The sequence below is a fragment of the Marmota monax genome, unplaced genomic scaffold (assembly GCF_021218885.2).
Source record: "Marmota monax isolate L192 unplaced genomic scaffold, Marmota_monax_Labrador192_F-V1.1 WCK01_AAM20220418_F8-fsc00022, whole genome shotgun sequence".
NCBI lineage: Eukaryota > Metazoa > Chordata > Mammalia > Rodentia > Sciuridae > Marmota > Marmota monax.
In genome coordinates, this window is record NW_026695215.1 from 15,358,998 (window position 1) to 15,371,713 (window position 12,716).

Consider the following 12,716-nt stretch of genomic DNA (forward strand, 5'->3'; position numbering starts at 1 on the left):
TTTTTTGATCCTTTCTACTAGCCTGTGTCTCTTGATTGGTGAGTTTAAGCCATTAACATTTAGGGTTATTATTGAGATATGGATTTTACTTCCAGCCATATTTGTTCATTATGTTACTTAGCATGGTTTGCTTTTCCTCTTTGATTATTTTTTCCCTTTACTGTACTACCTCCCACTGTTGGTTTTTATTGTTATTCTCCATTTCCTCTTCCTGTAATGTTTTGCTGAGGATGTTTTGAAGAGCTGGTTTTCTAGCTGTAAATTCTTTTAACTTTTGTTTATCATGGAAGGTTTTAATTTCATTTTCCATCCTGAAGCTTAATTTCGCTGGATACACAGTTCTTGGTTGGAACCCATTTTCTTTCAGCGTTTGAAATATGTTGTTCCAGGATCTTCTAGCTTTCAGAGTCTGTGTTGAAAGATCATCTGATATCCTGATTGGTTTACCCCTAAATGTAATCTGCTTCCTTTCTCTTATAGCTTTTAAAATTCTCTTCTTATTCTGTATGTTGGGCATCTTCATTATAATGTGTCTAGGTGTGGATCTCTTATGATTTTACACTTTCGGCGTCCTGTAGGCTTCTAGGATTTGGGATTCTGTTTCATTCTTCAAGTCTGGGAAGTTTTCTCGTATTATTTTATTGAACAGATTGCTCATTCCTTTGGTTTGGACCTATATACCTTCCTGTATCCCAATAACTCTTAAGTTTGGTCTCTTTATGTTATCCCTTATTTCTTGTATGTTCTGCTCATGGTTTCTTAACAGTCTCTCTGAGCTGTCTATCTTCTTTTCAAGTTGAAATACTTTGTCTTCATTGTCTGATGTTCTATCTTCTAAGTGTTCTACTTTGCTGATGGTACTCTCATTTGAGTTTTTAATTTGGTTTATTGCTTCCTGCATTTCTAGGATTTCTTTTTGTTTGTTTTTTATAACCTCTATCTCCCTGTATAGTTGATCTTTTGCTTCTTGGATTTGTTTATGTAATTCATTGTCAAAGTGATCTTTCATTGTCTGATTTTGCTGTCTAATGTCTTCCTTGATACTCCATATCATCTGAAGCATGTATATCCTGAATTCTTTATCTGACATTCCATCTCCTGCAGATATTACCTCTTCTAAAGTTGAGTTGAACTGTGGAACCAACCTAGATGCACTTCAATAGACGAATGGATAAAAAAAATGTGGCATTTATACACAATGGAGTATTATTCTGCATTAAAAAATGACAAAATCATAGAATTTGCAGGGAAATGGATGGCATTAGAGCAGATTATGCTAAGTGAAGCTAGCCAATCCCTAAAAAACAAATGCCAAATGTCTTCTTTGATATAAGGAGAGTAACTAAGAACAGAGTAGGGATGAAGAGCATGAGAAGAAGATTAACATTAAACAGGGATGAGAGGTGGGAGGGAAAGGGAGAGAGAAGGGAAAGTGCATGGAAATGGAAGGAGACCCTCAGCTTTATACAAAAGTACATACAAGAGGAAGTGAGGGGAAAAGGAAAAATAATACAAGGGGGAGAAATGAATGACAGTAGAGGGGGTAGAGAGAGAAGAGGGGAGGGGAGGGGAGGGGAGGGGGGATAGTAGAGGATAGGAAAGGCAGCAGAACACAACAGACACTAGTATGGCAATATGTAAATCAATGGATGTGTAACCGATGTGATTCTGCAATCTATATACGGGGTAAAAATGGGAGTTCATAACCCACTTGAATCAAGTGTGAAATATGATATATGAAGAACTATGTAATGTTTTGAACAACCAACAATAAAAATTAAAAAAAATAAAGTTGAGTTGACCTGCATTTCTTGTGGTCCTTTCTTTCCTTGTATTTTCATACTGCTCACGTTTCTTTCTGCTTTGTGAAACTGTTGTGTTATTGAATTTCCCCCCTATATATTTATATTGCTCTTGTATAGTTGCAAAGTCTCACTTTTGTGGAGAAAGACAATGTTAACAGTTCTCAATATCAATAGAACATCATCTAAGCACACGTTTTCCTTATTACTACATTTATAGCTAGACTATGTCTACAAATGTTGGTTTCGATTATCGTTTACAAATATAGTCATTAGTTTCATGAAAGGCATACCGTTTCTGGTAGCTTAAGAAAACTGAATTTCAGGTGTAGGATATTATGTTTAGGGGGAAAGGAGTGAGGGTATGGGGTTAATTTAACTTAGTAACTTTGGAGAGCTCTAACCAATAGATGGGTAATTTATGGAAGAATGTATAGATTCAAATTCCTATCTGTATTTATAAGATTACCCTACTTATGAATAGTAAAATTTAGGGGGTTGCAAGTGGGATAGAGGGAGTAAGAGGGAGGAAAACAAATAACAAGGAAAGGAAGAGAAAAAAGAGAGCGGGAAAAAGAAAATACGAGAAAAAAGAAAAGAAATAAAAAGGGGGGAGGGAGGTGGGGCATATGCAATTCCTCTATAGTATATTATTCTGGTGGTTCAGTTGTTAAAGACCTTTTTCATGCACAATTTTTGGTTTCACATATGTTGAGGTTGTGAGGACCAGAGGGGGAAGGGTAGAGGAGACTGGATGAATGGATGAAAAGAGAGAGAGAAGAGAAAAAAAGAAAGACAAAAAAATGTCTCTCAGAACTCTGTTTTCATTTCTTCCAGTTGGTGGCGTTGTCTATTCCTAGCTTGAGTCTCTGGGTTCAGGCTGGTGGTGGTCATCAGTGTGAGAGGACATGAGCTTCCACCTGTGGCCTCTCTACTCTTATTCTCTGAGATGTAAACCAGGTGCCTGATCCGCTGCAGAACCGAGCTGGTAGCCACGCCCACCAGTTGGTGGGTTTTAAGTGTTGGTGGGATTTTCTGCTGAGAGCCATAGCCAAGTAGGAATGACGCATAGCAATTTCCTTGTCAGCCTACCCAATGTTGCTTAGAGGGAGGACTCTCCATTGTGGAAATGGGCTTGCCTTGGACCCAGGTCAATTGCAGTGACATTGCATGAATGTTTGAGAAAGGTGACCCTGCTCAAGGACCAGGGTGGATCAGGGTTTAGGGTGGATCCTGCTGGGAATAGGGCGTACCCTGCTGCCTCAGGCGCCCGCTCCTTGAGTTCCCGTTGATTTTCCAAGATGAGTTCCATCAGTTTTTCTCATAAGGTATTTGATGAGGTGGGGGTGTTGGGGAAACCTTGTGTTTGTCAAGAGCTCCGTCAGAAGGCCCCTCTTCCAGATGGGGTGGTCTGTCTACCTCACAGGCGGGCTGCTGGGCCCCTTCTCCAGGTTGCGTGATCTGCCTACCGTGCAGGCGCAGGCGGCGGCTGGGCCCCTTTTCCAGGTCGCGTGGTCTGCCTACTGTGCAGGCCCAGGCAGCGGCTGGGCCCCTCCTCTGATTGGGGTGGTCTGTCTACTGCGCCCCAGTGGGCTGCTGGGCCCCTTCTCCGGGTCGCGCGGTCTGCCTACCATGCAGGCGGGAGGCTGGGCTCCTCCAACTGGGGTGGTCTGTCTACCGCCGTCGGGCCGCTGGGCCAATCTTTATTTTTTAATAGGTATACTTAAGCCATTGGCATTCAGAGTGGATAGTTGGATTAATATCTATAATATTTGATTAATATCTGTTACATTAATCTGTTATATTCACAGCTACATCAATGCTTATAGCAGCACAATTCACAATAGTTAAATTGTGCTAGATGCCCTTCAGTAGATGAATGGATAGAGAAACTGTGGTATATATATATAGAGAATAGAATATTACTCAGCATTTAATGAGAATAAAATCATGGCATTTGTAGGTAAATGTATGGAGTTGGAGAATATTATGCTAGGTGAAGTAAGCAATCCCAAAAAATCAAATGTCAAATGTTTTCTCTGATATGAGGATGCTGACTCATAATGGGATGGCGGGGCAGCATGGGAGGAATGAAGAAACTTTAGATAGGGAAAAGGGGAGGGAGGGGGTATGGGAGTAGGAAAGACGGTGGAATGAGATGGACATTATTACCCTAAGTACATGTATGAAGACATGAATGGTGTGACTCTACTTTGTGTACAACTGGAGACATGAAAAATTGTGTTCTATATGGGTAATATGAATTGAATTGCATTCTCCCGTCATATATAACAAATTAGAATAAATAAATAACTTCAAAAAATCTGTCATATCTGTTACTGTTTTCTATTTGTTGCTTAATTCTTTGTTCCTATTTTTATCATCTACTCCCCTTTCTTTTCGGTCTTTTGTGGTTTGTTTGTTGAGCATTTGAAATTCTATTAATTTTTGTGTGTATGTGGGGGGGGGCTGGGTATCAAACCCAGGGCCTTGCACACTCTAGGTAAGCTTCTACCACTGAGCGATTCCCCCAGCCTGAGCATTATAAAAACATGATTTAATTTCTCTCCTTTCTTAGCATATCAATTGTGCGTTTTCTTTCTTTGATTTTTTTTAAAATGGATGTCTTAGAGCTTGCAATATACATTCACATCTAATTCAGATTCATTTCCAAATGACACTATACTTCATGGGTGGTGTGAGTACCTTGTAATAATAATCCTAATGCTCCTCTTCTTTTCCTTGTGTTACTGTTGTTACTCATTTTACTTTTTTTTAAAATGTATTTTTTGTTTTCTTTGATATGAGGATGCTGACTCATAATGGCGATGGGCGGGGGAGCATGGGAGGAATGGAGGAACTCTAGCTAGGGCAAAGGGAAGGGAGGGGAAAGGAGGGGGAAGGGGGTAGAAGTGATGGTAGAATGAGTTAAACATCATTACCCTAGTAATACATGTATGAAGACACGAATGGTGTGAAAATACTTTGTGCACAATCAGTGACTTGAAAAATTGTGCTCTATATGTGTAATATAAAATGAATTGGATTCTGCTATCGTGTATAACAAATTAGAATAAATAAAAAAGAAAATCTTAAAAAATATAGATGTTATATGAAACATCAAAGTATGTTTGAATTTCAGATGAACATGGGTTATGTAAGCTATGTTAAATTTAGCCAGAATGCCACCATCTACTAAGTTGTGTTGTGTTCTCTTTTGCTCTCTGCCCATATTTAATGGTGATATCAGTCTGTTAACTGCCTAATAAACAGACTTGAAGATGAAAGGTTGTGGCTACTTCATATAGAGCTTACCTATATATAAGGGCAAACAGAGTAACTATAAATGTTAAAGGATCCATTTTTAAAGTCAGTGTGTAGCTTATTATCTATTATATATTTTTTCCATTTTAAGTAGAAAAAAAATATTTACTATAAATATTAATTTTACTGACCAAAAAAATTTATTCACTCTGGCTCAAAAAAAAGGTATTATAGTTGAATGCAATACCTTTATTTTATTTATTTATTTGTATGTGATGCTGAGGTTCAAACCCAGTGCCTCGCACCTGCTAGGCAAATGCTCTATCACAGAGCCACAACCCCAGCCCACTCATTTTACTTTTATATAAGCATATGTATTAAATATAACATGTTTATTTATGAATACATGATCAAATAAAGTGTTACTATTATATTGAAAACAAAAAAATTATGTCACCTTTACTTATTCTTTCTGTGGTATTCGTCCTTTCTTTGTGTAGATCTGAGTCTCCCATCTATGCAATTTTCCTTTTCACTAAAAAATGTTTAGCTCTTTCCAGCCGGCGCCTAGAGATGGACATCTCTCGGGATAACTGGCACAAGCGCTGCAAGACTGGGGGCAAGAGAAAGCCCTACCACAAGAAGCAGAAGTATGAGTTGGGACGACCTGCTGCCAACAGTAAGATTGGACCCCGTCGGATACACACTGTCAGAGTTCGAGGAGGCAACAAGAAGTACCGTGCTTTGAAGCTGGATGTGGGGAACTTCTCCTGGGGCTGTGAGTGTTGTACTCGGAAAACAAGGATCATTGATGTTGTCTACAATGCTTCCAATAATGAGCTAGTCCGCATCAAGACCCCGGTGAAGAACTGCATTATGCTCATTGATAGCACACCTTTCAGACAGTGGGACGAGTCCCACTATGCATTGCCCCCCTGGGCCTCAAGAAGAGGGCCAAGCTGACTCCTGAGGAGGAAGACATATTAAACAAAAAGCGATCTAAGAAAATTCAAAAGAAGTATGATGAAAGGAAGAAGAATGCTAAAATCAGCACTCTTCTGGAGGAGCAGTTCCGGCAGGGCAAGCTTCTTGCTTGCATTGCATCAAGACCAGGACAGTGTGGCCGAACAGATGGCTATGTTCTAGAAGGCAAGGAGTTGGAGTAAGGCAAGTCTTCTGGTAAAATTCCCCCAATTTTTGTTTTTCTGAGAAAGTCCTTATTTCTTCTTCACTGTTGAAGGATAATTTTGCGAGTACAAAATTCTAGGTTGATGGTTTTTCCTTTAAATATTTCACTCCATTCTCTTCTTGAATGCATGGTTTCAGAGTAGAAGTCAGATGTAATTTTAATCTTCTCTTTTCTATAGGCAAGTTGTCCCCCCACCCCATTTTGGTTTCTTTCAGGATTTTCTCTTCTGTTTTCTGTAGTTTGAAAGTGATGTGACTAAGTGTAATGTTTCTGGTATTTTACTGCTTGGTGCTCTCTGAACTTATAGGATTTGTGGTTAAGTGTCTGACATTTGGGGAAAATGTTTAGACACTATTGTTTTAATTATTTGTTCTATTCTCATCTCTCTTCTTTTTGTATTCTCATTACATTTTTTTTAATCTTTTGTGGTTCTTGGATATTCTGTTTTCTTTTTTCCTTCAGTTTTTTTCTCTCTGCTTGTCTGCTTTGAAGGCTTCTGTTGAGATCTCCTCAAGCACAGAGGTTCTTTCCTATGTCCTATCTACTAATGAACCCTTGCCAGGTATTCTCCATTTCTGTTACAGTGTTTTCTTTTCTTTCTTTCTTTCTTTCTGAGAAAGCAGTGGGATCTTTATTGTCCAAACAAAAGATCATAACAGAAGACACAAATAAATTAATTGTTCTGACAATTTTAGACTTCAGGGCTTCTCTATAAGAGGGTCAGCTTCTTATGTAAACAAAAATCCTAACCAAAACAAAAACGGCAAGTATCTGAGACAGTGTTCAAGACAAATGTACAAAGTGAGGAGATATAAAAATGCAGTTTCTAAGATATATTGTGTAAAGACATAGGGCTCATTTTGGTCAAAAATGCTTTTCTTCTTATTTTGAATACTTCCACCTCCCCTCCAAAAAGTTAAGCCCTGACCTATACAAAGAAACTGAAATAATTGACCCTAATTTCAAATGAATTTCACTTATTCTAAAAGCTTACCATCCTAGGGCGGGGGGCGGGGTATAGCTCAATGATGGTAGAGCACTTGCCTTGAATGTGCAAGGCCCTGGATTCAATCCCCAGCACCACAAAATATATCTCCAAATCAATAGACTTAATTTTCTTATTTTAGGAAGTTTAAACCAAATTGGAGTTAAACTAATCTTACTTTAAAGTGCAAGAAAGGCTATGCAAGACTAGTGTTTATCTGTGACATGTAAATGAGAAGCATCCTTCCAACAGCAGCAGCTCAAGAGGTACCAACAAGCATGAAGAACTGGTTACAGGACAAAGCAATCCATTAGACTGACCAAAAAGCAAGGAGACCAGATTTAGCCTAGAAAACAGGGGTCCCTGCGAAGTCTGGCTGTTAACTGTACCCAGACCTTAAACAGGTCTTAGGTCCCCCTTCCTGACAAGGCTGGAGCATAGCATCAGCGGAGTCAAAAAGGCCAAACTTGTCGACGGACACCTCTACACCAAGATGTGTTTATGCTGATGGTGGTAAAAAGAAGCCTAGGTTTTGGAATAGCATAAACATTTACCTAGTAAGCAATGATCAAAGTCCTGGTCTGGGGTAAATGATACAAGAAAGGGTAATGAAGTCCCCCAAACATCACTGCTGAGATTTTTTTAGTTTGACTCTAAAACACTACAAAACAGTTTCTTCCACACAAGGACAAGCTTTGCACTGATGTTTCTCAGAATTCATTATGTCTCTACCTCTAGCCTCAGTTTTTCTGTTTGTTTTAATATACCATTCCTATGTCAGAGCTAAGGTAAAAGGGGAATAAAGGACAAGAAACCCTCTGTCCCAAGTCCCTGGAATAGATGCACTCTAGAAGCCAGTGGGTGTGAGCCCATTCAAGTCACGTGGTTTGAGATTATGGGTCCGCGGCAGTGGTTTCTTCCCTTCTATCACTGGGACATCCATCTTGGGTGGCTTGAAGGTTGCTGGATCTTCAGCCATTCGGGTGGCCTGGGCATGGATCAGCTCCATGTGAGAGGGCTTCTGGGTGCCTTTGTAGGCCTGGATGCAAAACCTCCAGAATCAGACTTCTGAAGGCGTCTTGGACCAGAAAGGCTCCATTTATCTGATGAGTTTCTGTCTTTATCTCCACTTCCAGGATCCATGGTGCTAAGACTTGGACAAGGTAAGGCTACAGAGGAACCAAAAGAAAAACCAGCCTCTGGGCCTCTGCTTAGGGGAAGAGTGAGGGCTGCTGCAGGCTGCTTCTCTTCCTCTGTTATCTCTCCACTCTGCAGCTTTAGTTTGTGGAGTGCTTCTGCTACTCGGAGGTACTTGGTTTCCTCGATGGTAAGGCCCTTGTGGGGTGTGTAGCCAGCATCTCTCCATCCTGCCTGTTGTTCAAAACGCTGCATGCTTTCCTGTGTCTGTTTTGTGATCAGAGAATTCATGATGACATGGGTAGCTTTGGCTTTCACCACCGGGACCTTGTTTGTACTGTCAGTGACCATTGACAGGGTCATGGCAGGGGGGGATACACTGGCCTCTCCTTCCTCCTCCTTGCAAGGTGCTGATACTTGTGCTCTGGAATCACTGGCTTCCAGGGGATGCTGCCCATGTCCCATGGAGGAGGAGTGATGGGGGCAGGGTCCTCAAGGGCATCATCTTAGCTGAATGCCCGATGGCACATCCCGATGGGCAGGGACATCTTGCCTAGGGGCCCGCTAGACCCAAGAGCAGGTACTTCTGATTGTCTTGAAGCCATTGATAAACTGGGATCCAGGTGTTTTTTCAATTTATAATTCGGAGCTGAGTCCCCGCCACCACAGTGAAATGATGTCACCACTATGCTGACAGACAGGTATTAATGAGGAACATTGTCCAGGTGCTGCAAATTAGCCCCTGGCAATTACTAACCTGTTCTCCATCTCTATAATTTTGTTATTTCAAGAGTCGTATATTTTTTAAAATATATATTTTTAAATTTAATTTTTAGTTTTAGGTGGACACAATATCTTTAATTTTATTTTTACGTGGTGCTGAGGATCGAACCCAATGCCTCACTCATGCTAGGCGAGCGCTCCACCACTGAGCCACAACCCCAGCCCCCAAGAGTCGCATATTAATAGGATAATTTATGCTACAGTATATGCCCTTTGGACATGTCTTTATTTTACTTTTTCAGAAAATCCATTCAACTTGTTGCTTTTATCAATAATTCATTGCTTTTTATTGCTGAGTAATAATATTTCATGGTATGGATGTATCATAGTTTGTCTACCCAGTTACTCATTGGAAGACTTCTGGTTGTTTCCAGTGTTTGGATGTTATAAAAAAGACGTTACAAACATTCATGTATATGTTTTTGTGATAGAGTTCATTTCTCTGGGATAAATGCCCAGGAGTGCAATTGCTGCATCATATGGTAGTTGCATTTTTTTTTTTAAAGAAACTTTCACATTGTTTTCCAGAATGGCTATACCATTTTACATTTCCACCAGCAATGCAGGATTGATCCAGTTTCTCCACATCCTTGACAGTATTTGCTTTTGTCACTGTGGGCATGTCTGAGCCAACTCTGAAGCAGAGAAAGTCCCTTTGGAAATCTCTTGGCACAATTTCACCTGAGATTGCTCCATTGCTTTGGCAGACCTTCTGCTCAGAAAGAATTCTGTGATGCGGTGGAATTTATTGGCTCAGACAACCCTAGGTTCAAAGGCAACTCCCTGAAGGTGGAAAGAGATACCAGTGCCCTGACTAGCCCCGTGATCCGGCTGCCTGGAGGAGAAAGAGTTACTGTGCAAGCACAAGCGGTGTCTCCAGCCTGGCCAATCTCCCCCAGCTTCTCTCTTCTTATTTACCTTGAAGAACCCCTCCTCACTATATATTCCTTTGGTGTGTTTCACTATAAATAAAGCATTGTGGGCTTTTTCCCTTTCTTAGGATCAGACCCATCAGGTCTCTTCCACCCGTCAAGCCCCTGCTTCAAAAAATAATTTGATGCGTCTTTTGCTTTATTTCTTAACACCCACACCTCTGAGGGTTGCCTACTCCTTCCCCATGCAGACGGTGGCCAAGAGTCACTATTTTTAAATTTTAGCCATTGTAATAGATTTGCAGTGGTATTTCACTGTGGTTTTAATTTGCATTTCTCTAGTGACTAATGATATTGAACATCTTCTTAGGTGCTTATTTCATCTTTATAGCCTCTTAAGTGAATGTCCTTTCATGTCTTTTGTCCATTTTCTATTTGGATTTATTTTTTCCTGTGAAGTTTTGAATGGTCTTTATATATAATAGGTGGTAGTTCTTTGTTGGACGTATGGTTTACAAATATTTCCCACCCCCACCCCCCGACCGACTATTGCTGCTGCTTCTTCTTTTCCTTCTCTTAACAGAGTCTTTCACAGAGCAAAAGTTTTTAATGTTGTGGAAATCCACTAAACCAACTTTTTCCTTTCTGTGTTACACTTTCTGCTGTTACATATAAGAACTCTTTGCCTAATTTAGAATTTTTATAGTTTCATGCTTTCCATTTAAGACCACCCTGATACATTTTGAATTAATTTTAGTATAAAGTTATGAACTTAGGTTAAGTATTTTTGTTTGTGTGCCTTTTGCTTATGGGTATCCAATTACTCCAATATTCATTTGTCAAAATGACCATTCTTTCTCCATTGCATTGCTTTTGTGTTTCCATCAAAAATCAGATATTTTCAAATATTTGTGTTGCTCCATTTTTGAATTCTAATTCTGTTCTATGATGTATGTGTCTGTTCCTGTGTGAATAACACATGGTCTCGAATACTGTGGATATATAATAAATCACAAAATCAAATAGACTGAATTTTTTTCCTCCTTTCTTTTTCTCTTTTTCAAAATTGTCTTTTCACTCTTGTGTTTTTATGGCTTTCCATATATATTTTTGAGGTATCTTGTCTATACAAAAAAATCTTGTCAAGATTTTGATAGGAGTTGCATTAATCCTATATCAATTTGGGCAAATTGACTTCTTTACTATGTTGAACATTATTTATTTAGATCTTTGATTTCTTTCCTCACTACTGTTTAGTTTTCAGCATAAACTACTGTACATGTGTTGTTAGATTCATACCTAAGTATATTTTTTAGTATTGTATTTGTACTTTTGGTATCCATTTATTCACTGCTCATGTATAAAAATACATTTGATTTTTATGTGTTTAACTTGTATCCTGCCACTTTGATGAGCTTATTTATTAGTTCCAGGAGTCTTTTCTTTTTTAAAGGATTATTTGGGGGAGACACTGCAGATCTGTGACCCAGAGCTTCTTGTAGGTGGTAAATCAAAGCTCTTCAATCTGCAATAGAAATGCCCTCCAATACAACAACACTGAAAAAAATGGGACTAAATAGAATAGAAAGAGAAAAAAAGTTGAAGAGGCAGAGACTGAAGAATCTGTGGGGAAAAAATTACTGGACCAACATAAGTGAATGGGAAGGTGGTGTATCTCCTGAAGCAAAAATGATTTACAGATGCTGATAATGCTTAGGAACTTAAAAACATTGATTGCCCAGAGTTAAGGGAAACATTTCTTAGTTCTCCAAAAGCTGGTAAAGAAAAAGATGGCACAAAAAGAAGATACCCGGCAGTGAATTAGATGTTAGCAAATAAAAGAAAAGAGATGCAGATGAACCAAGAAACCTTGCAAGAAGTCCTGAACCAATAATAGGGGCCACAGACAGCAGAGGAGAACTTATTATTCTCATGAGATAGTTGGAAAGAACCAGAGGAGGTAGGCTTGGTGCTGGCAAAAGAGACATGATAATTGCTTATTATTAAAAGAGGCTAACATAGTATTCCTGCCAGAAGATGAAGCTCAATAATGATTGTATGCTATATATGTATGTGTGAGTGTGTGTGTGTGATGTGTGTGATGTGTGATGTGTGTGTGTGATGCCATCATTCTGAGCAAACTAAGAAATAAATCATGTAAGTTAAATTAAAAAATTTCCTGAAGCTATAACACTTAAAATTAAATAGTTGATTCTGTAGTTAATTGGAAAGTTTAAATTGTTTAATTTAAAGCAACCATATCAAAATATATATTTACATCTAGTTATATAAATGCAAAGGTTTATTTATAAAACAATCTCCCACCCAGATGAGGAAGCTAGACAAATACTGCTATGTTTTAATTAGTTTTAAGCAAGACTTAGTTAGGTGGACTTTTAAAGATTTTTCCAGTGAGCATTCCTTTATAAAAAGTTGAACTCTGTGTGCAATTTGACTGAATGGGCATGATTAATGGAATATATAAGACTTGGCTCAGGGAAACCTAGCCAAAGGTTTCTAGACAAAGGGCAACAAAGAATTAGGTAGATTTTTAGGTCTAGGAGGATAGGAACAGGACAGTAGAATGAATCTGACATGACTTCCCTATGTACACATATGAATACACCATAGTGAATCTTGACACCATGTACATCCACAAAAATGAGATCCTAATTAGAATAAGA

At 39.1% G+C, this 12,716-nt stretch overlaps 3 pseudogenes; 2 read left to right on the plus strand and 1 right to left on the minus strand.

The window, feature by feature from the left end:
• Positions 1 to 5,621: 5,621 nt before the first annotated feature.
• On the plus strand, positions 5,622 to 6,232 carry LOC124084470 (small ribosomal subunit protein eS8-like; annotated as a pseudogene).
• Positions 6,233 to 7,997: 1,765 nt separating this feature from the next.
• Positions 7,998 to 8,958, minus strand: LOC124084618 (putative monooxygenase p33MONOX; annotated as a pseudogene).
• A 2,610-nt stretch (positions 8,959 to 11,568) lies between these two features.
• LOC124084471 (chromobox protein homolog 3-like) lies at positions 11,569 to 12,111 on the plus strand (annotated as a pseudogene).
• The last annotated feature ends 605 nt before the right edge of the window (positions 12,112 to 12,716 follow it).